The 21,848-nt window shown below is 44.2% G+C and overlaps 1 pseudogene; it reads left to right on the forward strand.

Moving 5' to 3' along the window:
• The first annotated feature begins 1,367 nt into the window (after nt 1-1,367).
• LOC130243506 (uncharacterized) lies at nt 1,368-2,907 on the forward strand (annotated as a pseudogene).
• Nucleotides 2,908-21,848: the final 18,941 nt, after the last annotated feature.

Here is a 21,848-nt window from a genome sequence, read left to right on the forward strand (position 1 = left end):
AGAGAAGTCCTTTTCCCTAAAAAGGCAAAACTAATTGAAGAAATTTTGTCTTGACGAAGACAATTGACTCTTCAACAATCAGGATGGATAGTGTATGTAAAAGGCCTACATCTATCTAACGGAGAAGTCCTTTTTCCTGAGAAGGCAAAAAAACTTGAAGATCCCTCTGGTCTTGACGAGGACCTGATATCTTCAAGACATTTCTCAAGGATAGCAGGTTTAATGAATTGAGAAATAGTGAGAGTGTAGTGATAAAATAACACAATAAATAAAATGGAAGGGGAATTTGATAGAGAATGTGAGGAATATGATTGTCCTCCTTTAAGACAACAATGGGATAAAATGGTAGATATCTTATTGGCACAAACTGATTAAAAAGATAGGAAAAACGGATAAAAAAAACTGGGAAAATATACTTGCGAAATGATTAAACATTATAGTACTGATTGTATGTACAAAAAGGGGTCTCTGTTTCAGAAAGTGGGAATAAAAGAGAAAAGAGCACAAGAAGCTGTTTTAAGACAGAAAAGAGGAAGTAAGGCTGTTACACAAGCGAGCCCATGTAAAGAAAGAAAAACAGTTAGATGCAATTTAAGATGGTCTAGAGTCACACTTGCAGCAACTGTGTTGAAATCAAAGAAAAAGGAAGTGAACAGCAATGAAGCTGAAGCTAAACTGAGTAAAAAACAGGAAGTTGAGGCTGAGACTAAGACTGATCAGATAGCAACGCTCACTGCCCCACCATACAGAGACTATACCAAGATCACTCCAAAACCCAACTAAAACCCAACTATAAGCCAGCAGTCGAAGCAATTAGTGGTCAATAGAGAACATGATATTTAAACATTGGGATGGTAAAAAAGGAGCAGCATACATAAATAGATACTTTCAAAGACTGAGAAGAAGCATGCGATGAAAACCAAATGTCTAACGCTGTTACTAATAGAATTTTCAGGGCAGCAGTGTTACAAGGAGCTCCTGCTGGTGTGACCCAGGCCATGGAACAGTCTCCTGAGGTACCAGGCAGTGATGATACTAAATGGAAAAGGTATGCAGTAGATTTTATAGATAAAACAGTAGAGAGAGCGGACAAAGAAGGAAGTGAGTTGTTAAAGCTGAAAAAAAAAAGAATTTTGAAACTATAGCTTGAGAAAAGGAAGTTAGCTAAAAACAGATTAGCAGTTGCTAGAGAGGGCCTGAATGTCTCCCCACTTCCTGATACAGACAACCTAATCACACTGTCTACAGATGGTAGTTGCCACAGAGCAGATGATGGAACTATGAAAGCAGGCTTTGCTGTGGTTAAATTACAGAATGATCAATTGGTCACTATACAATCTGAACCCCTAATTGGCAAACAATCTGCACAAAAAAACAGAACTATTGGCCCTAATCAATGCATTGAGACACTTAAAAGGACAGTCTGTCAACTACTCTGATTCTGCATATGCAGTGTCCACAGCCCACGTGGAACTGCCTGTGTGGATCAGATGTGGATTCACAACTTCTTCTGGCCGGCCTATTACTCATGAGAAAGAAGCAAGAGAGCTCTCTGAAGCCATAATGTTGCCAAACAAAGTGGCTATCAGCAAGTGCACTGGTCATTCTCAAGGAACTGACCTAATATCAAAAGGGAATGAAGCAGCAGACTTGGCGGCAAAACGTGCCTCAGACTACCTACAGGGTCAGTTTGTGGTGACATCTGAGCCAGATGTGACATCCCTCCTACCAGAATTCTCAAGAGAATTCTTATCTGAGCAGCAAGACATGGCTGCTCCTGAAGAAGTCTGTGTGGAAAAACAAAGGGGCAGTCAGACACGAGGATGGGCTTTGGACAGCACCTGATGGTAGAGCTTTGCTCCCAGCGTCACTAGTCTCAAGCGTGTTGAAAGAAGCCCACACATATGCACACTGTAGTGATAAGCAAATGTCATGAGCATTGCAATCATGGTGGCATCCTTTTATGCCACACCTAATTTCTGGGTACAAAAGGACATGTGACATCTGTCAGATGCACAATGTCAAACCAACTATGAAACCATCTCAGGAATCATTCCCATTGGCAAATGGCCCTGGGGATGAAGTTATAATTGATTTCACTGACATGATTGAAAAGGTAAATGGTAAACGATACTTGCTTGTTATGATTGATGCATATACTGGATGGCCAGAGGCCTTCCCGGTGGGCAAGGAAGACAGCACTGCTGTCATTAAATGTCTAATAAACCATTACATCCAACGTCATGGTTTTCCGAGCTGAGTATGATCTGATAACGGCTCACACTTTAAAAATGAACATCTGGCTGATGTGGAAAAGGCATTGGGTTTAGTACACCATTTTGGGGCAGTCTATCACCCACAGTCACAAGGTAAGGTTGAGCGGTTGAATCTAACATTGAAAAACAAATTGGCTAAAATCTGTGCACAGACTAAATTGACATGGTTGGCTGCTCTTCCACTGGCTTTGATGTCAGTAAGGAGCTCTGTGAGTAGGGCAACAGGATACACGCCCTTTGAACTGTTGACTGGTCGCCAATTTCCTGGCCCACTGACCCCACTACAATTGGAACCAGTACAACCGTTATCACACAAAATTTACTATGACAAATTGACTGCTCTAATTGAATCTTTTGACAAAATGTTACCAACTGATTTTAGGGGACACGAATATCCAGCACCCCTACCTGACCGAACTTGGGACTGGGTGAGATTGAGAATCTACAGGTGTAAATGGAAAGAGCCTCGCTGGTCTGCTCCAATTAAGTAATGTCCGGCGGACCCACCGTCCAGATCATTGGACGACACCAGAGTAGACCTTGCTTCGCAGGTCCAAGAGATGGAGTATACCACAGGAGATGCAGGAGGGAGTGAGGGTACCACAAAAGGAGGTGACACACAAACACATACACACGGAAAAAATTTCATCCATCACAAAGTAACCTACAAACATTGCAGGTGGTCCACAAAACTAGGGATTTATTCACAGCCCCTAAAGGAGAAGCTGTAGCCCATTGTGTCAGTGCAGACTGTGCATTTGGAGCGGGCCTAGTGAAAAAAATTCAGAGAAAGATATGGGGTTGACAAGGTAAAGGCCCAGAGAAAAACAAAAGGTGACTGTGCTATAACTCACGAGGCAGACAGAATAGTTTTCCACCTGATCACAAAAACACTTGCTAGAGACCTACCCAAATATGAGGACTTTGAGAGCAGTCTAATCTGCATGAGAACGTGGTGTGACAAATTACACATCACCAGATTGTCAATACCCCGGCTGGGGTGTGGTTTGGACAAGTTGGAATTTTATAGAGTTCTCCACATTATTGAAAAGACATTTAAAGGCCAGAATATAACCATTTCAGTCTATACGTTAGAATAAGTTTACTGTGCTTGCTATTTTTTATTATAGCTTTGATATTGATTATATATTACTTGCTGTTAATACAATAACGCTGTGAAAAATAAGATAAAGGGAGGACCAGAATTTAATAATAAGGAAAACCAGCATCAATAAAACATGAGGGTCAAGTTGTGGGAAAACTGGAAACTACTGGGGATAGTGGGGATATTAACAATGATAATAGTGGGGACAATTCTAGGAGTAGGAAAAAGTCAGAACAGGAATGAAACCTCAACTGTAAAACCAACCAGAGTAAAAAGATCCCTAGGGGAAGAAAACAGATGTTCCAAGTATTATGGAGGGCTGTCCATAGAATATGGAAAGGGAGAGACGACATCTTACACATTTGATCTATGTCAGGTAATTGACTGTGGGGGACACAATAGTTTGTGGCGAGGATATGACGTATATGTTTGTTTTGATCAGACTATGAATGCATGGTGTAACACGATGGGTAAGGCAGATAATAAGTGGTGTAGAGGGTGGGATCAAGTAGTGGGGTACACAGGGAAATGGACGCCAAACTCAACATGGTTAGGAAATTTTAAAAACGAGTGGAGAAAACTGAAAATACAAAGGGATTATAGTCCTACCCAGAACCCTATAATTCTGTCGATAGCAGAGTGGACAGGATACCCCCTAGATAAGACCCATTATGCTGGGAAAAACAATCCGCCTAAGTTTCTCCATATACAGTAGGTGAGAGTTCAAAGTGACTATTACTGCATATAGTATACTGCATATAGTATACTGTCATATACCGCCGCCGTTTGAAATAGGAGCTGCTTTGTTTTTAGTGTATGACCGCAGTTTGTGAATGAGCCGCCAGGGGGCGCAAAGGGACGGGATGCGAACGGACAGAAATAGCCCACACAGCAGCCTTAAATATGCTACAGTGCTTGTAAATGAGATTAAACAATAAGTCAAAGCATTATAATTCCTTTATTAATCATTTAAAATTTGTTAACACGCTTTATTGTTATTCTAAACTTTTTAAGTGCAAAGAGGATTCTTTTTGAAAAATAGAATTGAAGAAGTTAAAGACAACTGAAATGAAAGCACAAACATTCAGTACAAATATTCTAAGTATGCCTAAATAAAAAAATAAAGCAGTCTTTTAGCCTAAATGTAAAGAGATGTGTGGTACATGTGGTGAAACACTAAGAAACGGTCAGGCGCATGGTCTAAAGCAGTGGCGCAATTCCCGGGGGGACAGAGGGGACATGTCCCACTCACTTTTTTTTTTAGATATAACGTTAGCACAGGCCCGGATTGGATAATCGGGAGGACCGGGAGAATTCCCGGTGGGCCGGTCCGTGTTTTGGCCGCGAGGGCTGGTTCCCTAGCAGCTCGCACTCTCAGCCGTCGCACTTTTTTCATTCATTAATTTATTATTTGACCATAGCCTCACTCTTTTTACTCGTTATTTTCCCGCAGATTCACTCTTATTTTTTATTTTCTCGCAGCCCCGTGAGCAGAATGCAGCCTGCAGGTTAATGATGATGTACCATAATTCGACCCCAAACAGCGGCACCTTAGTGAAAATATGAATTTGAATAATTAATATTAATGAATATTACACCTGCTCAATGAAAATCAGATGATTCAGTGCATCAAGAAATCTGACATAACTTGATTTGAGCATAAGTTTTTGCTCTGTATGTAACAGCGCTACATGTGGTCCAGTGGTCAGCACGTTGCATTAGGACTCCGCCGACCCGTGTTCGAAACTCACCGGAGTAAATATTATTATTATTATTTCTTCAGTTTTATTGTTGACATATAATACTGTTAGGGTTGTTGAACATTTGAAGTTCTAAAGCAGCTGTTTTCTTGAAAAAGACGTGATAGTGTCATTAAAAACTGAAATGGAATTGACGTTATAATAGTCAGTTGTGAACTGATGTAATTCTTTTCAAGAAAACTTACATAAGTGAATATGAAATTTTGATGTAAAAAAACAAATAGGATTCTGACATTTAACAAATAAGATTTGTTAAAACAAATAGCCTAATTGGTGGCATTTGCAAAGTCGGCCTGCAATGTTAGGTTTGCAGTGTTATAAATTTGTGCATGAGTGAATTTGCAGCAGATGTCTTATGGTTAAATGAGGTTAGGTTATATGCTGCTTTGCTAAACAAAATTTAGTTTAACCTCTGCCTATTACAAGACAGAAAAATAAAACACTTTAATGATAATATCAATATTGTTTTGCCTTTTAAAATGATAATAGAATTAGGGCTGTGACGGTAACGGATTTTCTGTTACGGCGGTGATGAAGCAAGAAATCATGCGGTATGTCGGTTAACCGCGCATATATATTTTTCCAGCTGTGGCGGCAGGCCTTTTTTACACAGATCTACTAACTACCTGTGGCGTTATATCAATGACAAATGTCGTGAGCGCAGTATTAGAAGCCGAGATCCCATTTATATAATAGCCTACAGCATGCAGATCTCTGCTTTTTTTTCTGCTCGTGCACAAAACTTCTTGCCTCCCCCTCAAATATAAGCCGCTTTAAGAGCGCGCAGATCTTCTTGTGCACTCTCAAATAAACGCTGCTGAAGTGCGATTTAGTGCGTTAATGTAACGAGTATGTCTCCAGCATTTATTAGATTTTCTAGAAATATTTATGAATTCCTCCGGTATTAATGCGTCCTGAAATAAAGTAAAACGGCGTTGTGTTTGCTGGCCTCACGCATCACGCACCTGTCACAGTCAGCTAGTCAGTCAGTCAGCACGTAACCTTAAAGGGTTAAACAAAGACGCACAGCATTACTACTGTTACAGAAAAGTTCGCGCTGTTATAACTCACTTACCCTTTAATACACTTTGGTGCGATTATCACCCGCTATTAAAATAATAAAATGTTTTGAATGAGCAGCTGTAATGTAGCCGTGGCGGGATGAATCCTGGCCTGGCGCCCCGCCATCGAAGAATGAATGTAGCGGAAACTATATATATATATATATATATATATATATATATATATATATATATATATATATATATATATATATATATATATATATATATATATATATATATATATATATATATATATGTATATATGTATATATATATGTATATATATATATATATATATACATATATATATATATATATATATATATATATATAAATATAAAATCGCTCAACAGAAAATAAGCATTTTTAACGCACTGTTGTAATTTCTATATCCCAATCCTTTTATAAACATTTTGAATACAAGTCAATATTTTAAATATTATAACTTGAGATTGAGAATATGATTTTACCTCAGCGCTGCATTTTTCTCCTTCGCCCTCGCGCTGAGTTCAGGTGATGGAGTGTTGTGAAGTAGTTAAACTATCAAACTGGCACAGGAATATCAGTATATTAATATAGGATTTTTAATAAACTCTCTTATATCTGCTGGTGCTGCTATTAATACGCAGATGGTTATGCTGGTGCAGCCGTTAATACACGGTTCAGGTAATCAAAAAGCCAGCTCGCCTACATGATGTTTAATTATGGGTGGGTCGCAGGTGGAGAAGTTCTATCATTGGTTATGTAGACCACTTTGCCTAAAATATCAAAAAGTTCAAACGTTTTGATCATACAGTTAACAAAGACTCAATATTCCAAACTGAATATTTCACTTTTATTTTATTTATATTACAGTTGTATTTGACCGGTTTGTGTTTTGGCCGCGGCATATTGCGGACCCTGAGGCACATCGCTTCACCTCAAAGTTTATTAGTTATTCTTGTTTATTTTGTAAACTGACCGACAAAAACTAAGATACAAATTGTACAAAACAAAATTCGTTCAAAGAATATTTTTCTTCCGACGAAAATATATGAATTGTGTATTTTTGTGCGTCCCCATCCGCTAAACAACTGTGCAATTAATGCTTTAATTAAATAAACCATTTAATTTAATAAACTGCTTTAATTAATGCTCCACTGTAATTGCTCCTACACAAACCCCTGTGATATATTAGCTACATGTTTTTATAAATGTCTTTACACAAAATTATTATATGCTATAGCCTACTTTAAATAAGTCAAAATATATGCGATTGTTGACTCATCACCGTGGTCGCAGCTCGCGCTTATGTATAGCTTCTGTAAAAAAAGACCTACATTTAACCAGCTTTTTAGCAAAGCCTATATTAATATACTGATATTCCTGTGCCAGTTTGACACTGTACATTGAACTGAGGAGAGTTTAACTACTTCACAAAACTCCGTTACCTGAACTCAGCGAGAGGGAGGAGAAAAGTGCAGCTCTGAGGTAAAATCGTATTCTCAAGTCATAATCTTTAAAATAATGACTTGTATTAAAAATGTTGTTAAAGGGATTGGAATATAGAAATTACAGCAGTGCGTTAAAAATGTTTATTTTCTGTGGAGCGATTGATTTGAGTTAGTAGGCCTGCTTTATTAAAATAAGCTTAAAATAAAAACAGCCCATGCTGGTTATTAAAAAGGATTCAGTGTTTTCGTTTTGTAATCTAAATTTGTAATTTAGGTGGAAAATACTTAGGTCAGGCCTTTTATTCCTTTTATTTAGTTTATTCTGTTTTTCTATACAGTACTGAAGGATTCAAGCAAAAATAAATAATAAACTAAAATTGGCGGTGATGACGGTAATAACCACATCACCGCGGTTGACCATCTCATTATGGCTGTAAGGCGGTGATGCGGTTATCGTCACAGCCCTAAATAGAATATAAGCCCATGCTAAATGTTAACTGATTTCCACAGTTATAGCTTATTTAATTATTTAAACAAATCCTGACAATAAGTCTTGGCCTTTTTGTTTAAGAAGCAAGTCTTAAATAACTCACCTCAAATGTTTTGTTGTTCTTGTTGATACCTGAACAAAAAATACACTACATAGGCCTATAAAATGATACCAAACGAAATTTGTTTAAAAAATGACTTTTCCAACAAAAAAAAAAGGGTTTTTAAAAAAGTTTGTCTGACTCGCTCCTTTTCTTCCAGCATACGCCCGTACCTTATAACACATCCTTATAGCGATTTAAAAAATAGAACTCAAGCAGGCCTAATATTTAAATTACATAAAAAGTAGCCTTGACTACCTTTACGAGTACCTTTGAAAGGGAGGGAAGGCTACAATGCAAGTGGAAGAGGATCTCACTTTTCACTTATGTTTGCAAGTCTATATATATTTTATTTTTAGGCATTTAATATAAACATTTTAAGAAGAATTAATGATTTAGGGAGATACATTGTCCCAATAAAATAATATAAAAATAATTTAGCAAGCTGAGGTAGTGGGAAATCCTGAAGACCCTGGATATATAGCCCGCTCCCACCACTGATAGTGATAGTGGCATTCTTTAAAGATCAGTCACCTTTCCCCGCGTCCCCCACCCGCCGCACACTCCAATATCTAATATCCAAATTCGTTCTCTTACTCTTAAAACAATTAAATAAACTTTTCACGTTATTTCCCAATAATTATATGCTTTCATTTGTTCCCATTTTAAAAATACACTGTATATGTTATGATAAAATGTCAAATAAAATTGAAATGTAGGCTTTTCTGCACACAAATACCCAACATTGCTGCACATTTCTACAACTATCACCAACATTCCACTACTACAGTATTACCATCACTCAGATTTGATCCCCCCCACCTCTCAGACCAGAATTGCACCCTTGGTCTAAAGAGCTTAAGTTGAATGCTGCTTCATAAAATAATTTTGCCGCAGGACATATCTCGCAGGTTTATTTTTAATAGTTTTCAGTTATTTTTTTTGTTTCAAAACATCAATGTTCTCTTTAAAGTTCTCTTTAAAGTATAACTGTTGTTTTGTTTTTTTACTTAATGGCCCAGTATGTTTTGTATTTTAATTTCTATTTCAGTCACCTTGCATATGCATTTGAAATATAATGCGCGCATAACCGCAGAAAGAAGAAAAAACTGTCAAAGGTTAGAGCAAAATTAGCTATATTAAAATACAGCATGTAAGTTAATACAGGCAGAGTGTGAACAAACTCAAGGTAAGGCTTAGATATGCGCTTGCCTTTTAATGCATTTAAAAAGATTTGCGGCCTTTTTATAGGCTACAGGCTACTATGGTGTATAATGTTTCTTTTATTATTTTTTATTTTGTATGGTAAAGAACAATGCACTGTATGTTATTATTGTAAACTTAGGTTAAAATTTACCATTGATAAACGTGACCTACCTCAAGCAGATCACTTAAAGTATAATAAAATAATGTTAACGTCAATGTTCTTCAAAGTAAAATTGTTGTTTTGTTTTTTTACTTAATGGATCAGTATGTTTTGTATTACACCTTACATATGCGTGTGAAATATAGGCTAATTTGCGCATAACCGCGAAAAAAAGAAGAAAAAGCTGTCAAAGGTTTGGCCAGTGTGTTTTTTGTCTAATAAATGATAGGTTTTTTTTTACTTTAAAACAGATTGCTATTTTTCTAATGACATATGATTTAATAAATTTGTATTTAAAAAATTTCTCTTCTTTGAATTTTTTTAACTGCACTTTTTAGGAAATATTTTAGTACATCAAAAAGTGTGGTTATAATGACATCTGACTGGCTAATCCAGCAAAAAAGTCACTAAAATGTACTATTTAAATCTCATAGTTAAATAGAAACTGAGGCGTATAACTGCAAAAAGGTCCACTTGAGAAAAAAAGAACCATCCCTTTCACCAGGCTGGCTACGGGCCTCATGTGTGCGCATGAGTCGATATGTTGCCTTTTTATAGTCTACATGCTACTATGATGTATAATAATGTTGTTATTGTTGTTTTGTCTGGTAACCTTAGGCTAAAACTTATAATTCATAAACGTGTTAGAAATAAAGCATGAAAAAAACACTTTAAAAACTATTTCTTTTGCGTATAATCGGGAAAAAACAGTTGGTTAAGTTGGTTAAGAGGATATATTTATTCTGAGAAAAAAAGCAAATACAAATACAAAAATAACTGAATGTTTTTTTTAAAGTTGTCTCTAATACTAAAGACGTCGGTGGGCGCTAACAGAGGTTCGTGGGGACCGTAGAAATTCGTTCACTCTGTCCTTTATGCGTTTGCTGTCAGCGCTGGTCAGGTTAGGGAATCTCTTAATCACGCTGTCTCTAACGAACTGTTTTAGGTTCACGGGCAAAGCAACTTTGCCTCTCGAACCATCCCAGTTCGTTGTGGATGCCCACTCCGCGTAGCGCTGGTCTGGCACAACTGCACGAAAAAAGAACAGTAAATTGGGATGGCAACTTGAATTTGGAGTTGGGCCAGCAGAGGTGACTTCGGACCTCATTCAGGTTAATGGGTGTACGCATGGGGTCTTGTGTCCACTGAGCTTCCGTTGCTGCTGTTTGCGCTTCTTTCAGGTGAAGCACAGTGGTTGCATGATTGCAATGAAGTCAAGCCAAAAAATAAAGACGAGCTTCTTAAAGCCATCGAAACATTCTGGTGGCATCGTTTGACAATAACTGTCTGCAACAGATACATCGACCACCTTCAGAAAGTTTTGCCAGCTGTGGTAGAGCGCAACGGAGGCTCCACTGGAATGTAACAGATGTGTTAAAACTTGGTATTATTTATTAATGTGTTATTAATGTGTTTTTGTGTTCTTCGTCTTGTACGTCGCAGTGTTATTGTGCGTCAACCTCACGTTTATCTGTCCTTAAGCGCGCATATAGTCGAACATTTCTGCTCGACATCGGTAGAAACAAACTTCACAAGTTAAACTCCGCGGACACTGATAAGCTGCAAGATCTCGGCTTGCTCCGGATGCCTACCCATCCTCCGACCCCCACCTCACCACCTCGCCCACAATGGAGGCGCTTCAAGCGGCGCGAGAGGAAGCAGAAGAGGGGTAAGCGCGGGGGTATCCGAACTAGGCTAGTGGCTAACCCCCACAAACCCGGTATGCCCTCCATCATTCTAGTGAACGTACGCTCGCTAGACAACAAACTGGACTACATCCGTCTACTTCGTTCATCACATTGGACTGTAAAGGACTGTTGTGCTTTTGTGTTTACAGAAACTTGGCTCAACAACAACGTTCCGGACAGCGCCATTCAGCTCGACCAGCTAACATGCTACAGAGCAGACAGAGCTATCGTCGCGGGAGGTAAGACCCACGGTGGCAGGCTCTGTGTTTACATCAATGAGTCATGGGGCCGCGATGCCGTTGTAGTCTGCAAATACTGCTCACCACTGGTGGAGTTCATGATTATCAAGTGCCGTCCGTTTTATCTACCGAGGGAATACACAGCCATTCTGCTTTTCGCTGTTTACATCCCTCCCAGCTCCAATGCAAACAACAGGAGTGAGGCACTAAATGACCTGTACCTGCACATTAGTGAGCAGCAGACAGCCCACCCCGATGCTTTTCTCATCCTGGCAGGGGACTTTAACCATGCAGACCTAAAGAGTGTGTTTCCAAAAATACAACAACACAGACTTTCCAACACGGGGCAATAACACACTGGACTTTGTTTACACCACACAGAGAGGAGCTTACAAAGCCTTCCCCCTCCCCCACCTTGGTGCGTCAGACCACTTAACTGTCATGCTAATGCCTGCTTACAGACCGATCGTTAAAGTCACCAAACCGTTTTGCAAGGAGATACAAGTGAGGCCAGAAGGTTCTTCAGAGGCTTTACAAGACTGCTTCAATACCACAGACTGGGATATGTTCAAACAGGCTGCCACTTACAACAACACCACTGACCTCCAGGAGTATGCTGAGACTGTTACAGCCTACATAAACAAATGCACTGAGGATGCCAAAAAATCACAGCAGCGTCTCTACTTCCTCCGCAAACTCAAAAGAGCAAGAGCACCAGCCCCAATCATGTACACCTTCTACAGAGGCACTATTGAGAGCATCCTGACCAGCTGCATCACTGTGTGGTTTGGAACCTGCAATGTATCCTGCAGGAAAACACTTCAACGCATAGTGAGAACAGCTGAGAAGATCATTGGTGTCTCTCTCCCCTCCCTTCAGGACATTTACAGCACACGTCTTACCCGTAAAGCCCTCTGCATAACAGCAGATGCCACCCACCCAATGCACAACTTCTTCAGTCTGCTGCCATCAGGGAGGAGACTGCGCAGTCTCCAGGCCAGGACCAACAGACTGAAAGACAGCTTCATCCATCAGGCTGTCAGGAAGCTGAACTCTCTCCCAGCTCTGCTCCCCGCTCCCTCCCCCCGCTCCCTCCCCACGCACCTCCTCCCCTCGCACCTCTGGACTCTGACACACATACATACACACACACTCACACTCACATCCACACACACAACACACACAACACACACACACACACACACACACACACACTCATACTCATCTGCACTGGTCACTTTATGCAGACACTCCATACTACTTCCCAATATGACACTGTCACTTTATCACAATTATCATGTTTACAAGTTCTTTTTGCACTATACTGTTCTTTATCTGCACAACTCTGGTTTACTTTGCACTCATTTGCTATATGCCCTTAATGTCACTGTATTGTTTACAATTTTATTACCTACAGATGTTACTACTTCAATGTGTTCCTTTTGGCGCCATTCATACCGCGGCGACAGCGGTACTTGGTGCGCCAGCAGCTTTTGACCGCTGGGTGGCAGTTTAACCACAGATATTCAGCTTTGCCTTTCCACAACACTAAACAGACTTTTCTGTGCGTACCTTATGTGATCAGATGTGTTCAATTAAAATATAATTTTGAGTTCGTTTTCTCAGTAATAAACATGATCTTATGCTCGGTCAGCGCGCTTCAAGTTTTGCCGTTGTGTGCTGTGTGCTCGAGCGGAAAAGCGTGTTACTTCTGTTTCATTGTTCAGTCAAATGAAAGCACTGCAGGGTTTCTGTTGAGGTGACAGCGGGGTTTGGGTTGTCAATGTGAGTATAGCAAACTTTTAAAGATGGAGGAGAGTACTTGTGGTCGCTGTTTCAAGTTATCCAGAGTTGTATTTATAGATCTTGAATATCACAATATTATTAAAATTACAATTATAACATCGACAGCAACTCGACTCGCGCACACCAGCTGATTCAGTCGTTTTCTAGTGACATACAAAAGAGTGCAGGGCTTCTTTTTTTTGTCAACCATAAAAGGCAGCGCGGTGCGCCGCGCGTTTTTGGAACGTAAAAGCGTGCGCTTTGTGATCAGCCACTAAATGTACAACAAATATTTGTTAACTCTTTGGATGGTAACACATGCAAACACACGTTTCTACAGACGCATTTTGCCAAAGAAGCAAATTGAAAGAAGGATATTTCTGGTCACAGTTTCACACAGAGTTGACATTAACCAGCGCTAATGCAGATCACCTCTGTGCTGTCTGGAGCCGCTTTATAAACTTAAAAAAGCAGGCTGTTGATGATTTAGGGTGGGCTACAACCAACAAACCCCTTTTTATTTTATTTATTTAATTTTTTTGAAAATTACAGTTATTAATAGTTCTTATATAATATCAGCTTTTAAAATAGCCTACAATCTACGAATCAAACAAATCCAAAGATTTTCTTGATTTTGGTATAATGATAACTCCGCACCAAACTGAGGCTTTTATTTTATAGCTTATAAAACATGTATGCAATGTCATATGTAAGGGCTGTGACGGTCACCGTGATGACAATCACTCTAGAACACACGTTTTCTGTTTTGTTGCCAAGTAGCCTATACATTTATGAATATAACGTTAACTTAGACGTGATACAGCAAGTTCAAGTTCAGCCATGAACCTCGCTGGAAAACTTATATTACATCCCCAATCTAGAAACATTTTGGATTCGTGGCGAACGAGAAAGGCGAATCAATAATTAGGATGAAGCTATTTATGGGCTTGTTTAGAAAAATAAGTGTTAAATGAAACACGTCGAACCTCCAGAGCTGCGGTCATGTCACCCAGCCCATGAAATGCGGAGCCAGCTCCGGTGTCATCTACTGAACGCAAATGCCCAGCTAGTCAGCCAGGTATGGCAGAGAGGCCTTTTCAAAAATGACCAAATACAAAAGAGAAACTGATAAATAGTAGACGTTGATGAGAAATGGAGCAGCATATTTGGTAGTTGAGAACGCACCGCTCCGCGATGTAGAGCTGGTTTCCGAGAAATGCAGGCGGCGGAGCAAGATACCCTCTTTGCCACGGTTGCGAAAAAGTATCTGCATGCGCTACAGGCACACCGTCTCAGTGCTGCTGGAAACATTGTAATCTCAAATAAGTCTCCGCTTAAACCGAACAAAGTCAACATGTTAGTTTTTCTGGCAAAGAATTTAAAATATGAATAGAAAACAAAAGGCGGAGAGACGCAGTTTTTTTTCAACATCTGACTTATGTTGTTACAAGCCTAGGCTAATATTTTTGTTCTTCGTTACTATTTATATTATTATTGATTAGTATTTGTGAAGTTTCTAAATGTAACGTTTACTGTTTCAAGCAGTTAAAGTTATTTCTATTTAACTAGCCTACATTATTATAGGCTGTATTGTGTTGTTTTATCAACGAAAGTTGAACAACAAACATGTTCGTTTGTACGGATATTTAGCATACTTTGGTCTTCTTTGATTTCTTATTTTTTACATGAAATGTAAATTAACTTAGGTAGGCTACTTGGGTACAGGGGCGTAATTTGTTGGTAGTATACCGAGGAATGCTTAGACAGTGAATATTGTCATCATTATTTAAAAAATTATAAATAAATAAATAAATAAATAAATAAATAAATAAATAAATAAAACGCCTTACGGAAAGGATGAAATAAAGGAAAAGCATGCTCTTTATCATTCTTCATAATCTGATTCGTAGCTATACATGCAATAAACTTATATTGCGCCGACAAGAACAAGCTCTAAAAGGTAAAGTCTAAAGCCAGAGGAGTTATTGATATTAGTGTTAGTTGTTAATATGATCGTAAACACTGCGTTGTATAATTAACGCCGTCATTGTGTCGTGTCTGCGATTTTTTTTTTTTCTCGTTGAAGAACGCTACGGTTACTAAAGTAACCCTTCGTTCCCCGAGGGGGGGAACGGAAATGCTATGTGGAAACTTCCACTATGGGGATTTCGTCAGAATCCAATCATCTGAAAGAGTATAAAACGGGCCAATGAAATGCCAATGAGTTGGCAGCGTCAGCGTGCACAGCTGGCGTCAATGACAATCAGTCATGCTATAAAGACGCAGCCAGTGCCATGCTCGACATCCTTTTCTAGCTGAAGAGACTTTCACGCTCAACAGCTAAGGGACAATCGTTGTGGCGAAGGAACATAGCATTTCCGTTCCCCCCCTCGGGGAACGAAGGGTTACTTTAGTAACCGTAGCGTTCCCCTTCGGATGGGGAACTCCAATGCTATGTGGAAACTTCCACTATGGGGAAATCTATGGAAAACGCCACAACGAAAGAACCTTACTGCGTCCCTGGCGAAGGGTGTGCCACGCAAGTAGAGCGAGCGCACCTACAACGCCCCGAGACACAGTCTTCCAACGTGTCCCCTGGCCCTCACTTACCTGTTCAGAACAGTTATGTTTTTCGGGGAGTCGCAATAACCCAGTAAAATAGGTTTTGATACGACAGTACGTTGGGAAAGCGTTCAGTCCCGATAGGGAGGACGCTGCGGAGCTCACCTGTTACACAGAGGGGAGACCTGGTGACAACCTATGGACTAGCCCAGAGATGGGGAGTCCTTGCATAAGGATGGTTAGCGGGGAGGGAAGACACGAGCCTGCCCTAGAAGGGGGGACTATACCGTGGCTGAGTGAACGTATGGGATCGCCAGCGGGGATCACACATAGCAGGCACCTATACCCAGAACGCGGGCTGACCAGCGGGCATGCCGACAACGTAACGGGCCAACACCTGACTCCTCCGCTGAGTCAGGTGCTGGGGGCCTCGGAGGAACTCTGCAGGGTTCGCCAAAGAAATGGGGAACTAAACTGACAAAGCTGAAAAAGCGCACGTATCTCCGGGTTAGGGAGATTGGCGCAGCAAGCGTGTTGACACCTCAACCGAATCGTTTCCTCAATCACCAAGGGTTGCCTAATACCCTTGAGGAAACCGGCTCCACTCGCAGATTGTAACCTTGCAAATGTATTGGGTGTCACCCAACCCGTAGCTCTACAAATGTCTGTCAAAGAGGCGCCGTGTGCTAACGCCCAGGAGGATGCGATGCTCCGTAGTGGAGTGCACTCTCACCCCCGGGGGACACGGCTCACCCTGGCCGAAAGGCGAGGGAGATGGCATCCACTATCCAGTGGGCCAACCTCTGTTTAGATACGGCACTTCCCATCTGCCGACCACTGTAATGGACAAAGAGCTGGTCAGAGGATCTAAGGCTCTGAGTGTGGTCCACATATATTCGCAAAGCGCGAACAGGACACAACAATGAAAGGGCTGGGTCTGCCTCCTCCGCGGGCAGCGCTTGCAGGCTCACTACCTGATTTTTAAACGGCGTGGTAGGAACCTTGGGCACATAGCCGGGCCGGGGTCTCAGGACAACGTGAGAGTAGGCCGGCCCGAATTCTAGGCACGAGTCACTGACCAAAAATGCCTCCAGGTACCTAACCCTCTTAACCGATGCCAACACGACCAGCAGAGCTGTCTTCAAGGACAGAAATCTCAAGGATACTGAGTCGAGTTGTTCGAAGGGATCCCCACGTAGGCTCGTAGCACTACCGCGAGATCTCAAGAGGGTATGAGAGGGGGGCGGGGAAAAACATCCGCCCCGCACCTCTGAGGAACTGGATGATGAGGTTATGCCTCCCCACGGTGCCGCCATCCACGCATCATGATGAGCGGAGATGGTGGCCACGTAAACCCTCAGAGTGGAGCGCGACAGCCTTCACTCCACCTGTCCTGAAGGAAAGAAAGCACAACACTGATCTGGCAAGATCGGGGGTCTTCTCGGCGAGAAGCGCACCACTCAGTGAATAGACTCCACTCCAGGGCGTAGGCATGCCTCGTAGAGGGTGCACTAGCCTGAGTGATGGTATTAACCACCGACACCGGTAGGTTACCTAAGTCTTCCTCGTCGCGTCTTATGGACCCCACGTGGAGGTTCCACAGAACTAAGCGAGGGTGCCAGATGGTGTCCCGTCCCTGAGAGAGTAGGTCCTCTCTCAAAGGGACTCGCCAGGGGGGGCGTCGCGAGGAGGGAGAGTTCTGATATCCAGGTCCGGTTGGGCCAGGGGCGCAACTAGCAAGACCTGCCCCTCGTCCTCCCTGACCTTGCACAGAAACTGCGCGAGTAGGTTCACTGGGGGGAGTGCATACTTACGCATGACTCGGGGTGGAGTCGCCATTCTCCCGGGGAAGGAGCTGCCGTGAGAGCCCGTTGGCCGCACGGTAGAGCCCATCCGCGGTGTGAATAGCAAGCAGCGACTTCAGCCGCGTATGACTCCAGAGGAGCAGACGGCGAGCGAGCTGAGACATGCAGCGGGAGCGTATACCCCCCATCCGGATGGAATACGCTACCGCGGCTGTGCTGTCCGTCCTGACCAGCACGTGTTGCCCCCTCAGCACCGGTAAAAAGCGGCGCAGAGCGAGAAACACTGCCAACAGCTCTAGGCAGTTGATATGCCAATGCAGCTGGGTTCCCCTCCACAGGTCCGCAGCAGCATGCCCGCTATACACGGCCCTCCCACCCCATACTGGAGGCATCTGCCGAAACAACAGCCTGCCTGGACGCCTGACCTAGGGGCACACTGGCCCGTAGGAAGGAGGGGTCCTTTCCAGGGGGTGCGGGTGCGGTGACACAGCGCAGTGACAGTCACTCGGTGTGTGCCCGCGTGCCATGCGCGTCTGGGGACCCGATCGTGAAGCCAATGCTGTAGTGGTCTCATATGGAGCAATCAGAGCGGCGTGGCCGCGGCTACGGATGCCATATGCCCCAGGAGCCTCTGAAATAATTTCAGGGGGACCACTTTTTTTCCTGTCGAACTCTCTCAGACAGTTCAGCATTACCTCGGCGCACTCTCGTGAGAGGCGCGCCTTCATAGTGATCGAGTCCAGCTCCAACCCGAGAAAGGAGATGCTCTGCACGGGGGCGAGCTTGCTCTTTTCTCGGTTGACCTGAAACCCCAACGGGCGGAGGTGCCGGAGCACCTTGTCTCTGTGCATAATCAATTGCTCCCGAGAGTGGGCTAAAAATCAGCCAGTCATCGAAATAATTGAGCGTGCGGATGCCGGCGAGCCGAAGGGGCGCGAGGGCACCCTCCGCGAGCTTGGTGAAAACTCGCGGAGACAGAGAGAGCCCGAAGGGGAGGACCTTGTATTGCCACGCTCGACCTTCAAACGCAAACCGCAGAAACTGCCGGTGGCGTGGAAGTGTGGAGATATGAAAATACGCGTCCTTCAGATCTATTGCTGCAAACCAATCCTGAGGACGAACGCATCGCGTGATGCGCATCTGCGTAAGCATTTCGGAGCGCAGCCAGTGAAGGCAGCGGTTCAAAATGTGCAGATATAGGATTGGCCATAGCCCATCGCTCTTTTTTGGGCACGATGAAGTGACGGCTGTAAAACTCGCGCTCCATCTCGGCTGGAGGGCCGGCTCGATTGCATCCTTCGCCAGGAGGACAGCAATCTCCTCTCGCAAGACAGGGGCGGACGCAGGACTGACCCTGGTCGCCCGTGAACCTGGGACGCCGTTTCGCGAACTGAATCGCATAGCCGAGTCTGGTCGTATGGATGAGCCATTGCGATGGGCTGGCCCACGCTAACCAGGCAGGCAGAGCCCCCGCAAATGGTCCCACCCGCACGAACGCTGACGTGCCAGCGGCAGGGCAGCGTGGAGTGAGTGGGCTCATCCGGGGAGCGCTGGGGTCCCACAGGAGAGCAGGAGAGGAGATGTTCTCGTCTCGCACTCAAACTCTAGGAGAGGGGCTGGGAGTGGAGAGAAAGGAGACCGTTCTCTCGCGCTCCATGAGCCATTGGCGAAATGCACCGATCCTGCGAGCTGGAAGGCATAGCGTCCCAGACTGGCAGTGTTCGGGCTGTCACATCCGGAGGAGGGGAAAAGTGCTCTTTCACTGAGGATTTTGATGGCGGTTTTTTTTTTTTTTTTTTACGCCTTTAAATAACGTGCCCCGCCCTCCAGCGGGGAAAGAGCAAATTCCCTCCTCCCCAGATGGCCCGCCTCAGGGACGCTTCGCGGTCCGTTTTACCGAATTTAGCGGCGCCCTGGGCGGGGGACGCTGGTTGCCGGCGCGATGCTCGGCGCAGCCGCGTGGCCGGAGGCGCAGGCGGGGGCGGCGAAGCAAAGCTGCGGGCGGGCGTCCTCGGCGAAAAAGCAGTGGATGTGGATGGCTCGGCGGGGGGGAGCGGTCATACAATCCCGCCGATAGAGACCTCGCCCATCGCCTCCGACTGCTCTATCACCGGCGTGTGTCAGTGTCGCCGAACAGACCAGCCTGGGATATGGGTGAGTTAAGAAAGCGAACTTTGTCAACGTCACGCACATCACCAGGTTTAGCCTGAGGTGGCATTCGTGGATCACGGATGTGATCATCGTCCTTCCCAGGGCACACACAGCCGACTTTTTTTTTTTTTTTTTTTTTTGTAAGAGCATAGTCGGTTGCGGTGCGGAGCGCATGCTCAGTCCTGGGTCAGAACCATCCTCGCGCAGCCGGGCCAGCGCCTGCGCTTGGTAGCGCTGGTAGGTGGCCATAGCGTGCATGGTGAGGGGGAAGGCGCACGCAGCACACTGCGTGAGCCTACTGTGCCCATCCAGGAAGAAGGGGATGGGGAGGCTTAGAAGGTCTCGCCTTCATCCTCCACATCCACCCCTCTAATCGGTCCGGCCGCGGGGCTGGGGGATAAACCATCTCCAGAGCCACGGCCGAAGCAGCCTGGGGAAGCACAGCCGCAAAGTCTGCTTCTGGATTCGACGCCGCGCTCAAAGTCCCGGAGGGAGCGAGCGGCTTCGAATCCTCGTCAGACCTTGACAGCCCAACCTCCAAGGATGGTGAGGATGGAAGCGCACGCAGATCGGGCAGAAAAAAGTGCCCTCAGGACTGCGTGAGTTCACTGTGCACTTCCGGGAAGAAGGGGACGGGAGGCTTTGAAGGTCTTGCCTCCTTATATCCTCCACATCACACCCATCTAGTCGGTCCGGCCGCGGGGCTGGGGGATAAACCATCACCAGACCCACGGTCGAAGCAGCCCGAGAAAGCACGGCCATCACGTCTGCTTTTTAGATGCTAACGCCGCGCTCTCCACCCCGGAGGGAGGGAGCGAGCGGGCTCGCATCCTCATCAGACAATGACAGCCCATCCTCCGATGCAGCGATGGACATCTGACCCCCGGTGTCATCAGGTGAGAGCGACCATCCAAGGACGGAGCGCTTCTCTTCACCTGAAGCTTGGATGGAGCGCGTGGAGGAGCGAGAGGTCCGCGGCCCGGGGGCGGCGGATTTACTCTCACTGAAACCCTCAGATCTGCCCGAGTGCCAACCGCAGTGCGGGGGGACAACTGGGGTGGGTGGCTCTTTTGCAAGAGCGAGCCGCGATCTTAACTGCGCAACAGACATGACATCAGTGATGGCATGCACTGCCCGCGAGCACCGCATTAACATGCTGGACCCCCAGACATGAAACGCTGTGCTCGTGCCCATCATCCGGGGATAGGAAACCACCGCATCCAGAAACGCACAGTCGGAGTGACGTCTTGAAAAAGACGCGCTGCACGACCGTGTTGCTCTTTTAGGAAAGCTTTTTTCCTATATACAAACCGCTCTTGGAGGACCGGACCCAAAGGACGCCAGACAAGGGAGAAATACCCAGCTCAACCATCTGCCACTGCGTATACGCGCTCTGGACCGGGAGAAGCTGCTTCTCGATCTCTCTCTGTAGACACAGGTTGGAGATACCCTCAAAGACTCTCTCAGAAGCTTCGTGAAAGGCTCTGAAAGCGAAAGGATGTCGAGCATGGCACTGGCTGCGTCTTTATAGCATGACTGATTGTCATTGACGCCAGCTGTGCACGCTGACGCTGCCAACTCATTGGCATTTCATTGGCCCGTTTTTATACTCTTTCAGATGATTGGATTCTGACGAAATCCCCATAGTGGAAGTTTCCACATAGCATTGGAGTTCCCTATCCGAAGGGGAACAGAAAATTCATGTTATCGCCGTCTTCCCAGCCAGGTTTTCATGCACAGTTTCCGTTTTTGTTTCTTCTCAAACAATAAAGTTTCGCTATAGCAGGCCCGGCGGCAGGATATCATAAATGAGGGCGCAAGGGCGATGTTTTTATATAACGTGCTAAAATTGAAAAATGAAATTTACATGAAGAGCTTTATTAGTGAAAAGCTGCCGAGCGCAACGAAATGGGCTATAAGCTATATTTGCTCTTATGTGCTGAAATACTTAACACTTTCCTTAAGACCACAGAATAATATGCAACATCTAAATGTCATATAGCCAATAAGGAAAAATTAACATG

Source organism: Danio aesculapii, chromosome 16, assembly GCF_903798145.1.
Source record: "Danio aesculapii chromosome 16, fDanAes4.1, whole genome shotgun sequence".
In the NCBI taxonomy this organism is placed as follows: domain Eukaryota; kingdom Metazoa; phylum Chordata; class Actinopteri; order Cypriniformes; family Danionidae; genus Danio; species Danio aesculapii.